This window comes from Herpailurus yagouaroundi, unplaced genomic scaffold (genome assembly GCF_014898765.1).
Source record: "Herpailurus yagouaroundi ecotype Mexico unplaced genomic scaffold, PumYag 203, whole genome shotgun sequence".
Lineage (NCBI taxonomy): Eukaryota > Metazoa > Chordata > Mammalia > Carnivora > Felidae > Herpailurus > Herpailurus yagouaroundi.
In genome coordinates, this window is record NW_024412434.1 from 18,101,115 (window position 1) to 18,114,337 (window position 13,223).

Here is a 13,223-nt window from a genome sequence, read left to right on the forward strand (position 1 = left end):
TGGGAGCTAACAGGATTTTGGCCAAATGGACCACTGCTCTTTCCCACTGCTCCAGGGGCCTCTGCCCGTACCCCCTCACAGCTGTCCTGCCAGCAGCCCCACCTGCCGGCTCTGCATCTTTGCCTCAGGGCTTGCTCTGGCTGGCAGAGCCTCCCCGTGTCTGGTGTGGGAGGTGAATGCCCCAGGGGCAGCCCTCAACCGTACCTGGCAAAGTTAGCTCTTTCAGCACACCGGGTTGGTATTTCTACTCTGGCCCCCAGAACTCTCGAGAGGGTCTTAGGACAGATACCCAGCAGCTCTAAGTAGTAACCTGCCAAGGCACTTTTCATTAGCTATATTTCCTTCTGTGTCTGTTTTAATTTTCTCCTATTCGTCCCCACTGGTGAGGAAGAGGCTCCTGCCATAGGGTGATGGAGATGGCCAGACCCATGAGAGGGACACGGACAATCAGGACCAACCTTAGTCTGTGAGTTACACGGACTCGCAGCCTTGGAAGAGGACACTGCCTGCCGCGTGGAACTGTACGGGGATCGCACTCGGGAACAGGACCGCGGGACCAGGGAAGGCGTTGTAGGAACAAGAGGGCGGGGTGTCCATTGGTTCTTGCAGGAGGATGTGATCTGTTGGGAGTGATTCTGTGGGCGGGTGGGGGACTAAAGCCCACTACTAAGGGATAGACAGAGGCTGTGCCTGGTCCTGTGACAAGTCAGGGGGCCTGGTCTGTGGGAGCAGAGTGGAGAGAAGAGCTTGTGGTTAGGCCATCCAGGGCCCTCCTAGTTTTCCCCAGAAGTCAGTGATGCCACTTTGGGGTGGTGGTGTTAGGGAGAAATCTGCTGTAAGATGGCCGACAGGACTGATAGGGAAATTCCAGACCCCAGCCAAAGACTCCCTTTCCAGGTTCTTCTTCCTGCCATGCTTGCCTCGTGCGCCAAATTACTACTAATGCGAAATGTGGAAGTAACAGACTATAGATCGTTCCCTCTGCTTATGCTAGGGGCTCAGATCTCTGGAGAGTGATCTCCTCTGAGCCCACCGGTGTGAAATAAACCTCCTGCCTTCCAAGATCTCCGAGTACCGCTTGGCTCTTCTACAGGGTGGTCCAGAGCAGGTTCTGTAACAGTGGCGGGGGTCTGGAGCTGATGGCCAAGGAAGAGTTCTTCAGATGTCTGTGATACAAAAAGGTGATTTTATTAAACCCGGGGACAGGACCCATGTTGCAGAAAGAGCTGCGCTGGGGCTGTGAGGAGTGACTGATAATACACCTGAGAGTTGGCGGGGGGTAAGGAAAAAGGGAGGTTTCGTATGTTAAAGAGGACTCGTAAGATACCCGAGGCCTTGCCTTATTGAGCTAGTTAATTTTCCCTGTAGCAAAGTATTAACATTCAGGTGGTAGGGGGTTCCTGGAGGAATGTTATACTCTGTTTTTGCCTCAAGTGTATGTCAACGGGGCTGCAGGCTATCAAGAAATTTAATGTTATTTACATTTTCTTCTTGCCTGTGTTCACCACGTCACTGTGGAGGGGAGGGTGATGTTAGGGCTCCAGGAAACTGAGTCTGTGGGTTTCTGGAAGTTAGGCTGTTGATAAGATTGCCTTTTTCTTGCAATTTCCTAAGATATTTGTAAACCCATGGAGACTCCCGTCCTGCACGACGGTGGTCTCTATCAGTTAACCATTGATGTGCTTTCCTTTCCTCTGCTCTTGGGTGGCCAGGAGTGCCCGAGGAAGGTCACACATACCTCACCTGGGGGCAGGGGTGTCGTTAGGTTGTGCTTTGCCCTCGGCTTGCCTTGGGACCCCTCGTCATCAAGACCCACATAATACAGGGCCTTAATGTGGGGCCTGATGCCACAGCATCTCACTCCCTTCCCATCTTGCCTGAAGCCCTCTTTCAAGCGTGCTTTTCACATTTAAATTTTTGTCTCCTGGTCCGCTTCTGGGGGAACCCAGACTAAGAACTAAGAACACAATCAACCGCTTGTAGTCACGCAAGCCGGTCCTGCCAGCAGAGTGTTTCTGTGCAGGAAACTCAGTAACTTCCGTGGTTTCCGAAAGTCATTCTGTTTTCATTCCTAGGCTGTTACTCTTAGTTTTGAATCTCAAATAGCTGGTGGCAGGGTGAGGCAGCTCTTTAGATCCCTACGCTGCTGATATTATATATATTTTTTCTTTCTAAAAAGAAAAACTGAAAAACAAAATCCATGTCTGATGGGTACAAAGCTATAAGTAAAAAAAAAAAAATGGGGATGTTGAAATAACGATGACTGAATGGAATGAGAGGGAATTAAGATGTGTCGAAGTGGCTCTCAAAATGTATCATGAAAATGCAATTTTTCCTCTTCCGTAATTGACAATAAGGTTAAAATCGTAAGTCCATTAATAGATGACAGGCTTCATACACATGCACCATTGGGGGGGTTGCGGTCAGGGCTGCAATATGGTGTCTGTCACAGTGACAGTTAGGCAGAAGCAGAACTTGGGAATAATGCTGTCAAAGTCACTAAAGGTAAGATATCAGTATAAAGTGTGATGTGGGGGGTGATGGAGGGAATGTCACTCCAAAGCCAGAAGCTAGAAAGTGTGAGAACCACCAGAGCTGGACAAAAGAATCCAATGCGAAGGACGCCTGGGTGTCTGTCTGTTAAGTGTCCAGCTTCAGCTCAGGTTATGATCTCACGGTTTGTGAGTTCGAGCCCCACGTCGGGCTCTGTGCTGACAGCTCAGAGCCTGGAGCCTGCTTCGAGTTCTGCATCTCCCTCTCTCTCTGGCCCTCCCTCAGCTCACACTCTGACTCTCTCTCAGAAATAAACATAAAGAAAAAGAATCCAATGGGAAGATGTTATATCTCTGTTCTTGATGTTGGATAATTTCTTAATAACTGGAGCATGGTGCTAGTTAATTAATACCTATGATTATAATACTCCACTAATATCTGTGATTCCTGCTTATTTATAAAGGGCTTGGTGTAGAATACATAGTATTGTTCCGAAGACGATTTTGGACAAAGATGTAAAATTTCCCTTAAGATTATTGCTTATGTATTCCGGGACCCATCACAGGTACCTAAATGCACTTTAACAAGTAGTCTGTTTTCGTGTACACAGAACAAAAGGGGTAGGAGGAATGTGTCCTTTTCCTGTAAGTGTCACATTGTTCTAGGGATGCTGTCTGCTATTGTATTCTCATCAGACTTGGAGCAGAAGAGAGAGTCAGTGTCTAGAGATATGCAAGTGACAACCAAAACGAGGCTGGAAAAATGGAGAAAATCGCTGATGTGTCAAGAATGTCATTTATTCATTTAAAATGTATACGTGGAGCACCTGTAACGTATCATACACAGCACTAGGCATTCAGGGTTCCAGTCGTGGGGTCTGGCAGTCCAGTTGGCGTAGGGACACATTAACCACAGAACCAACAACATCAAGTTATATGAAGGAAAAGAAATACGGTGCTGTGAAAACATAGAGGAAGGGGACCCACTTTGGAAGATTTGAAAACGTTTTCCCTGGGGAGATGATTATTAGGATTTGGAAAACAGGAACGAGACGTTGTAAATTCAGTAAATTTCGCAAGCTTCCGCTTACTTGTTTGGATACAGAGGGAGTTTTAGGATGGCAGTTGCTTCTGGTGCAGTTTCAATATTTCTATCTAATTGCTTGCTAATTTGGCTGCATAATATATCAGGCACATATTTTTTGTTGTTGTTACCAAACACTCTCTGAGTGTCTTGTTGGCTCTGGTACTACCAGATGAATGGCAACAGTATTCTATTAAGAATTGCTTCCGTGCGCATTTATTTCCTGTTGTGTTGAAAGGGATCGTCATCACTTTCCAGTGGGCTGGATTCGGAGTGAAATTAACACTGTCCATCATCCTGTCCGGTCCATATTGTCAAACAGTTTCTAATATTTTCTCTTGTTCCCGTCTCTGGGTCTTAGCATGCTTTGTGTTGTCCATTTAATTTTTTTTTTTTTTGAAAATTTTAGCCAAATTCAGTGAACTTTATATGATGTTGAATCCACAAAGCCCACGCATTTTCAGATGATTTTTAAGTACCACTGACTGCAAAGACACAGATACAGCACTGCTGTTAGAGTAAGAGAAGATAAATCGTTGCCCCTGAGAGTCAGTAAAATAGTTTTTTTACAGTCCATTTCACTAAGTGTTTAGAATGTGTATTACCTGATTAATCAATGTGTCGAGAGCCATAACGACATCAATGTATTTTCACTTGAGCCCGGGGATGGCGGTAAGGGAGGAACAGAATTATTGACGGCTGTGTTTGCCATGGAGTAGTACATTATCTGCTGTTAATGGTGAAAGCAGCTGTTGGCTACCATTTGGTAAAGAGGAGATCGGTATTGTAGGAAGACAAAAAGTGATATCTAAATTTTGTTTTTCTGATCTTTCATAATTGCTTCGGACTGGCTAAATTGTGGCCGTTAAAAAGGAAAAAAGACCTCTTAATTACTATTGTGGGGAGTTGCTTTAGGCAAAATGATAACCCAGAGCATAAACTGAACGTTAAAAATGGTAATTCGGGGCCCCTGGGTGGCTCAGTCGGTTAAGCGTCCGACTTCAGCTCAGGCATGATCTCGCGGTTTGTGAGTTCAAGCCCCGCATCGGGCTCTGGGCTGACAGCTCAGAGCCTGGAGCCTGCTTCAGATTCTGTGCCTCCCTCTCTCTCTGCCTCCTGCCCCCACCCCTCTCATGCTCTCTCTCTCTCTCTGTCTCTCAAAAATGAATAAATGTTAAAAAAAATTAAAAAATGATAATTCACAAAAGTTTTAGAATAGTTGACCATTTCAAATGTAAGCTTTCTTCCAAGGTATTTTTTTTTTTAATACTTTGAGGGTTATACCTGTGGAAAATGTCCCAGAAAAGAAATAAAATTCAGTTTATAATGTGCTCTAACTTTGTATTCATCTTTTTACTTCTTGGATCTTGCTCATTCAGGGCTAGTTAATTGGACAGTTTATATACCTGATTTTTTTAGCATACTAGTGACGAGCACAGATGAATTAAAGTACATACTATGTAATTTCTACTGTATTAGGGATTGTTAGACATCGGATGCCCTGAAAAGTAGACTCTGGGATGGAGATTTGTGTGCAGGGAAGTGCTCTCAGGAACCACGCTGCTGAAGGAATGAAGGAAGCAGAATTGAGACATGGGAGGATTTGGACCCTGATGCACTTGCCATGGAGGCCTTGGCTGCAGATTGGGAAACTGGCTTCTCTGAATTGAGGTAAAGGGAAGGGCACTGATTGGTTGTAGGAGGCATCTGCCTTCCAGGGCACTTGACCTTGGAGGAGGCAGATCCTTCCCGAGTGTTGTTCCTGGGGAAGGATCCAGGTGGGCCCTCAGCAGACAGCAGTCCCAGCAGCGGGAAGGGTGGACACCATGGTCCCGACGGAAGGGTTGTGTCGCATTCCGTACCGTCCTCTACACGCGTGAGCACTCATTTCACAGCACTTGAATATGGAAGCACTTAAATTGGCTCCGAGAGGTATTCATCCGTGCGTGTTCTCGGGATGACCCTCAGAGAGAGTTCTGCGGGATGATCACAAGTGGCACCAATATTCACATGACTTCACCATCGTAGAAAAATGTGCTCTGTTTTCCAAAATATTTCAGCTTCTCAGTCATTGAGGTAACAATTAAAGAAAACTGTCTATATCATAGTTATCATCTCACAGTCTCATTCCTCTGTTTAGAAAACAGGTGTGTAGCTTAAGGGTTGCCATGCGGGAAGGCCACTCATTCTGATGACTGAAATGCAAATGAAAATTTTGGGAGGTGCACTTAGACTGTGGATGACTGCATGACCTCAGATCCCGGGAAAGGTGGATGGAAGGATAAAGTAAGGGCATTCCGCAAAGATGCGCTGCGGGTAGGTCACGAAAAGGCTGGAGTACGGTGACCTCTGATGACCTCTGATGTGTTTCCATAGCCATGTTTTCAGCAAGAATGAGAAAAGGATATGTTCTGTGTTTGAGGCCGATTGGATCCTGTTCCCTGAAGGTGGGGAAATCAGAACTCCATTCCACTCTCATTTCCAGCTTCTTTCAAGGACAATGATCTTCCAGTAGGAAACCTCTCACAGGAAAGAAGAATGGAAACCCAAGACAGGTGAAGAGCTGGTCAGAGATCACCTTGTCACTTTAAATAATCCCCTTCTCCAGATGTAGACAGATTATCTGCTAGGAACTTAGTGTTCTTTACACATGGAATTGGATGCCCACTCCTGGTAATGGTTTAGGAATCACAGAGGAGAGGTGATAGAAAACGAAAAATAGAACCGATGCTGTTTCGATATTTGGAGGGGGGATAAAGATATATTTTGGAAAGCATGAGTTGGAGAGCTTGACTTAAATTATGGTGAGCATTTAGAAAGGAAGTAACAGAAGGAGGCCACATTGTTGATTAGGAACAAGGCCCGTGCACTGAACCTCATTTCTTATTTTGGAAGGACGGAGGTGGCCTAGGCATAGAAACCTGGGCCCTGAAGGCAAGAGTCCTGGCTTCCTCATTTTGCCACTGTTAACTGAATGACTGTGGTCTTGTCACACAATTTCAGAACTTTATTTTCTTCCCTTTGGAAATCATGGGCCTGTGTAGTTCAGCTCCAAACTGGTATTTGAGGAAGCACGATTCAATATCCAAAAAAAAAAAAAAAAAAAAAAAAAAAAAAAAATGCATTCTTATTTTCCTTCCTCTTAAAATACATAAAAAGGGATTCAATTCAGAATCCTCAGCTCTGCTGTTCGTATCCTATTGACTCTTCTCGGTTTTTTTGTCTCTCACTCCTTCCCGAGAGTCAGATTTGACAAGTGGGGAAAGAACTCGCTCGCTTACGTCTAGACCACATGCATTTCCCCCTCCTTCCCATTGCTTCCTCCCCCATCTCTTCACTCAGACCTCTATTCTTTAGTATTTTTGACTGACAGCCGATTTCTCCCAAGTTTTTCCCTTCCTAAGCCTTTCAGGTTCTATCTTCCTCTATTAATTCTCTGTCAGCTCTCTGACTCTGATGTACAAAGAGCCCCGGACCAGTCTGGCTGAGAGAGCTCTCCTTAGGAGATAGATGGGGTGGGGACAAATGGAGGATTGGGGAAGGCAATTATGGGTTTCCTTTGGCGTCCTGGAGGAGAGAGAGAGAGTGCGTGTGACCAATTTCATTCTTTCAGTGACTTTTCATTGTATGCCAGCTGTGGGCTTGGTGCTGACGACAGAGCAGGGAACGTAGCATGGCAGACCGAAACTCTCCCCTCTTGGAGTTCACTGTGATAAGCAGTATGAAGGAAATAGAAAGTCAGTGCTGGGGACGGGTGAGGGTCTGCTTTAGACAGGGCGTCGGAAAAATCACTTTGAGGGGCTGACGTTTGAGTTAAGACCTGCATGACGGGCCAGAGTGTTCAAGGCAGAGGGAGCAGTGGGTACATAGACCCTGACCTTGACATGTTTGAGAAGCAGAAAGAATGGGGCTGGGGAGGTGAGGGAGACGGGGCAGAGTAGGAAGAGAGGTCTGCTCAGTTAGATAATGTAGGACGCGAGCCTTGGTGATGATTTTGAGTTTTGTTCCAACGATCAGTGAAATCTCGGAGGGGTTTTGCGTAAGGGAAAGACGAAATATCTGATGTAAGTTTGTAACAGATTCTTCTGGTAGCTGCATGAGAATGGATGGCAGTGGGGCAGGAATGGAAGCGGAAAGACTAGTTAGGAGGCTGTGTGCGGTTCAGGGGAGAGATGAGGTGCCTTGGGCTAGAGATACAGAGAGGGAGGTGGATTTGAGGCCGAACTGCCAAAGACTGGAAGTAGGAGATCAGGGAAGGGGAGAAGTCAAGGGTGATAAAAGTTGTGGTGTGAGCAGTTCATTGCCATCTACTGAGATGGGAAAGTCTGGAAAAGGGAGAAGAAAGTCAAGGGTTATGTTTTGGATATACCTCATATGACAAGAACATTAGACATCCAAGAGGAGCTGTCAGGCATTTGGACCATATAAATGAGTCTGGAGCTCAGCCGGGAGGTCAGAGCTGCACATATAAATTTGTGTGTCACCGTCAGAGAGGCAGGGAAAGCCGGGAAACAGGGTTGAAATCACATAGGGTTAGAAGTAGCTGGGCAAGAGATGATGATGCCAAATGATACAGGAGCGAGTTCTAGGGCGCTCCAAGATGTAGAGGTTCGAAAGAGGAGGAGAAGCAGAGCAGAAAGACCCAAGAGAGTGTGATAGCATGGCTCCAGCAAGAAGAGAATTTTGGGGGAAGAGAGTGGTCAACTGAACAATTGAGTGAAGTAAGTTGTTTCCATTAACTTTTGGAGCATGTTGGGATGTTGTGGAGCTTTTGAGGCAAACAGTTTTAGCCAGATTTGAGTGGTTTTGGTGAGTGAAAACATCATTGAGGAGAGGCAAGCAGTGATGTAGACGGTGCTTGGGGGAACTGTTTGAAGGGGGGGCAGAGAAGGCAGCTAGGAGATGGAGAGGGATTGTGAGTCCGGGAGGAGCATGTCAGAACGCTTGCAAGAACGACCCAAGGGAGAGAGGGGCAGACACTGGTTGTGCACAGGAAAGGGGAGGCGAGTGGGTCAGTGATGTTCGTTTCTTTTTTTTGTTTTTGTTTATTTATTTACTTGGAGCACGAGAGGGGCAGAGAGAGAGAATCCCAAGCAGGCTCCGCACTGTCAGCACAGAGCTGGACACGGGGCTCAAACTCACGAACTGTGAGATCGTGACCCGAGCCAAAATCAAGATTAAGTTGGACACTTAAATGACCACCCAGGCGCCCCATCAATGATATTCTTACAAAGGTGGTAAGGGCTGGGGATCCAGAGCAAGAGAGGGGGGCTGTTGGCTTTTGATAGGGGCAGAGACATTCTTCTGATGTAATTCATGGTAAGCAAAGAAGATGGTCTCTGATAGGGACTGATTTGTATCTTCACCAGAATTGACATGCTAAAGCCCTCATGCCCAACGTGCAAGTATTTAGAGCAGCAGTTAAGGTTGAATGAGGAAGTAAGGGCATTGCTCTAATCCAATAGGACTGGTGTCCTTAGAAAAAGAGGAAGAGATACCAGAGAACTCTCTCTGCATGTGTGTGCACACAGAGAAAAGGCCCTGTGAGGACACCGTGAGAAGGTGACCATCTGTAGGCCAGGAAGAGAAGTCTCACCAGAAACCAAGCCTGATGCTTGGATCTTGGACGTTTAGCTTCTAGAACTGTGAGAAAATAAATGCCTGTCGGTGTAGCCACCCAGTCTGAGGTATTTTGTGATGGCGGGCCAGGCAGACAGAGAGGCACAGAAGCCGAGAGGTTTTAGATCTAGTAGAAGGTGTTTGAAAGCAGGGCCCTCTGTGGGCTTCTTTTTCCTCACTGAAGTATGAGCTGAGGTGAATGGAGAGGTGGGGGCTAGGGAGGTTGGAGCAGAGAAGAAATGAACTAATGATTTTAAAAGAGATTGAAATTTATTAGGGAAATAGGACTGCCAGAAATCAATTTGAAGTTTGTAGAGCCAAATTTGAAGTGCACTCATTCACTGGAATTGTGTGCTTTTTTTTCTCCAGCAGGATTTGGCTGGTTGGGGGCAGGCCCAGATGGCAGAGAGTTGGGTCTATTCAGGGCTCTGAATTTTCCAGGCGAGGGCAACGGAGAGAGAGAGGCAAGGGAATTCACAATGCTTTCAGGGATTAAAGAACGATTGCAGGGAGAATACTGGCGTAAGTGAGTAGAACGTATTAAAATTAGCAGCAATAAATTCTATCTGGTATATGAGAGTGGTGATAGAAATACTCACTTCACAGGATTATTCTGAATATCGAGTGAAAATACTTGCTACACGGTAAGTGGAGGTATCAGGCTGGTAAACTAAAGTAATACAATGGATATAATATATCTCGATTTCCTTAAGGCCCTCCATTCTAGCTCTCACACCCATGAGCAAAATCACAATATGTAAATGATAGCACGTAAAATAGGTTTCATGAATGGATGAATCGTTGCATCCAAAATTATTGGTTCTCCTTAGTTTTAGCTGTGTGGCCAACCCCCTTGGCAAAATGGCCCATTTCAAACAACCCTGTAAGTGAGAAGTGTCAGAGTGGGGCATTGGATAAGTAAGGCTCCTGGTGTTTTCCAGATGCTGCAGCAGTGACTAGATGAAAAGATGTCCAAGAACCATAATTTTTTTTTCACAAATCTCAAGCAAAAAGTTAGAGGGACTCTGAAGAAATACATGCAGTCTGTACTTCCTGTGTTCAGAATCGCTCAGGCAGAAGCAGAATGTGATAAGACTTGTAAATCCCAAATTACATTCAATTGTGTCTAATAAAGAGATTTTAAAACTTGAGAAAATATATGTTATTACTGGGAAAGAAATACAGGAGTTGAGAAAAAAAGATAATAAGCAGCTGAATTAGATGGAATCGTTCATTGCCTAAGGAAAAACCCATGGCTGTAATAAAAGTAATTATTCTGAATATTGTGTTTCTTGAATTAAAAAAAATGCATTCAGTGGATAGAATAAATAGAACAGATTCCATTTTTGATAGAATTGAAAAAAGAGGTGTGTTAGATAACGAAAACGCTAGTGCTGCATGTGCCTTTATCTGAACTTCTCCTTGATTCTGTGGCGTTAATATGCACTTACGTTGATTACAGACCCATTCCTGTAAAGTTCTTGCAGGCAAAGTACCTAAAAGGCCTGTGTTTGGGGAACACGCAGTTTCAAACTGATGCAGCCTTTTTGATGTAGCAGTGGATGGAGCCCCTAGGCTCACATTAGGGATTCATAGCACATCGGTCCCCACTCAGGGTCATCCCTGTGCGTGGCCTCGTCAGGCCTGTTGCTTGACACTTAATGGGCGAATGGGGGCTCCCATGGGCCTGAGCTCCTCTCTGTCCAACATTTGGGGCTGCTCCAGAGTCTCAGTTCCCACTTTAGCACCCTTGATTGGATTACTAATTTCTCTGAGCCCGTCAAGAGGGGCTGGGGCTGGCTTGGCCACTGGTGGGTGGGTGGGATGGTGTGAGGCTCCGGGAGGCTAGAGCTGGGGGTTGGGTGAGGGCAGCTATTGTCCAGGGCGACAGGAGCCAGATGTCAGTGATGTGAGGGTAGTCACAGTGATTGCTGGCCATGACCGAGAGGGATCCCTAAGGTGAAAACCGGGAAAGGCCAATCTGTCCCTTGGTAGTGGGGTCGGAAGTTGAGACTTGGGTTGAGGGACTTGGGTTGTGGGGACTAGGGAGGCCAGAGGGGCCAGAGCACTGCCAGAGGCTCAAAGCGATGGCAGTACTCAGCCTAGACCACAGCGGGGGCTCTCCTTGCAAATGGGGTTGGACTTAGGGACAGAAGAAGACCTCTTTAAAAGCATTTTTTTTTTAATTTTTTTTTTCAACGTTTATTTATTTTGGGGACAGAGAGAGACAGAGCATGAACGGGGGAGGGGCAGAGAGAGAGGGAGACACAGAATCGGAAACAGGCTCCAGGCTCTGAGCCATCAGCCCAGAGCCCGACGCGGGGCTTGAACTCACGGACCGCGAGATCGTGACCTGGCTGAAGTCGGACGCTTAACTGACTGCGCCACCCAGGCGCCCCAAAAGCATTTTTTTTTAATGCAAATTCGTTCACTGTGAAGTGCAATACATTAAAAACTCATTAGAACTCATTGCCATGTATGATCCTATTCACAGAGACTAGTTTTTCGGATGAGTAGGAAATGGGAGTAGGAACTAGTTAACAAGCAAGAGGAAATAGCCCCCAGAGGGAAGGCACTTTAAAGGAGAACCTGAGCCCCGGGAAAGAGGTCCTCTCAGAAGTGGCCTGAAATGGTCCTTTCCGAGTCTGGCAGGCAGCGCCCAGGAGGTCTTCCAGGCTCGGACGCAAGACAGCAAAGCTAAAAGTAAACATCCAACCCCCCTCCCCCCAAATCCATACCCAGACGCAGGAGCTCTGATTGAAGCAGGTTCAGATTATTCCAGATTTTAAGTGAAATAACAGCAGCACATTCTATCAGATAGGAAATTGCGAATGGCAGATAGGAGATTGGTAGATTTTAATGTAATCGGGAGTTGAGGTTTGTTGAGTAGGGTTATTGCTCTGGAGGTGCATGGAATGAGACGTGACGCGATTGAGTGCGCTGCGTAGAACCCGGCACCACATTCCAGTAATTGTGTTTCGTATTTTCAGGGATGATTACGTAGTGCTGTTTCCTTGTCGGATTTCATCTGTAATTCTATCGCTCCATTTTGAGATGGATAGGTCTCTTGGGATACTCTCCTAACGCTTCCTAATTACGGTTTACCTAAGCTCAGGAAATTCAGTTAGCCAATTCTCTTCCACTTTCATTCAATATTAATAAGAACGCTTGGACAGCATCATTTTAAACACAGTAAAATCTCAAATAAAATGAAGAGATACTAGGTTCTTCTGGGTAATTAAATCTTATAATTAGCTGGGGGGTTAATCAGAAAATCCTTTTGGTTCTAGTTCTTCCTGTTAATTTTTTTTTTCTAGAATTTTCTCTTTTCAGTCTGAATGGCTCCCGAATCCTTTTTTTTTCCCCCCCTCCATGAGTTATAGTCTCCTGGTATCTCAGTTTTAGTTGCCATTTGCTCATTCACCCATTTGTTCAGATTTATTAGAGGGGGCCTCTGAGAGATGAGGAAGACACAATCGTGTCAAAGGCCGATATAGAGACGTATTAACAGTGAATCGAAGGCAAATTCTAGAAGTTGCTTTTTGAACAAACTCTAGTTTATAGTTTTTCATCATTGTCTTATAAAACATGAGTCACACAAAACATCTTGATCGATAGAGAGATTCTGTGTACTTCCTGTTGAACTGAATGAAGTAATTTCAGGATTTTGAAAATCATTTTTCTGTGACAGGGCCTTTTGCTTCATTTCACATTTATAAAATTGACACAGTAAGATGAAATATTCTACTGGCTACTTTTATTTTATTATGACACGTCCTTATTGCCATTTTATTTCATATCTAAGGTGCTCCCAAATGTTTGGACATGATTTCTGAAAGACTTTTTTGCGCTGATTTTCATTATGGTGACACTGACCTTAATTCCACAAGTAAACCCCAAATAGACTTTATAAGATATATCACTATCCACTACGTTTTTTTTTTTTTAGTTTATTTATTTATTTATTTTGAGAGAGAGACAGTCCAAGTAGGGGTGGAGCAGAGAGAGAGAGAAAGAGAGAGAGACAG

The 13,223-nt window shown here is 45.2% G+C and overlaps 1 long non-coding RNA gene across 1 annotated transcript in view; it reads right to left on the reverse strand.

Moving 5' to 3' along the window:
• Positions 1-924: 924 nt before the first annotated feature.
• Positions 925-13,223, reverse strand: part of LOC121014758 (uncharacterized) — a 20,813-nt gene continuing 8,514 nt past the window's right edge. Inside the window, exon 3 of the long non-coding RNA XR_005783410.1 lies at positions 925-1,166. This is a non-coding gene — a long non-coding RNA (uncharacterized LOC121014758). The remainder of the gene's footprint in view (positions 1,167-13,223) is intronic.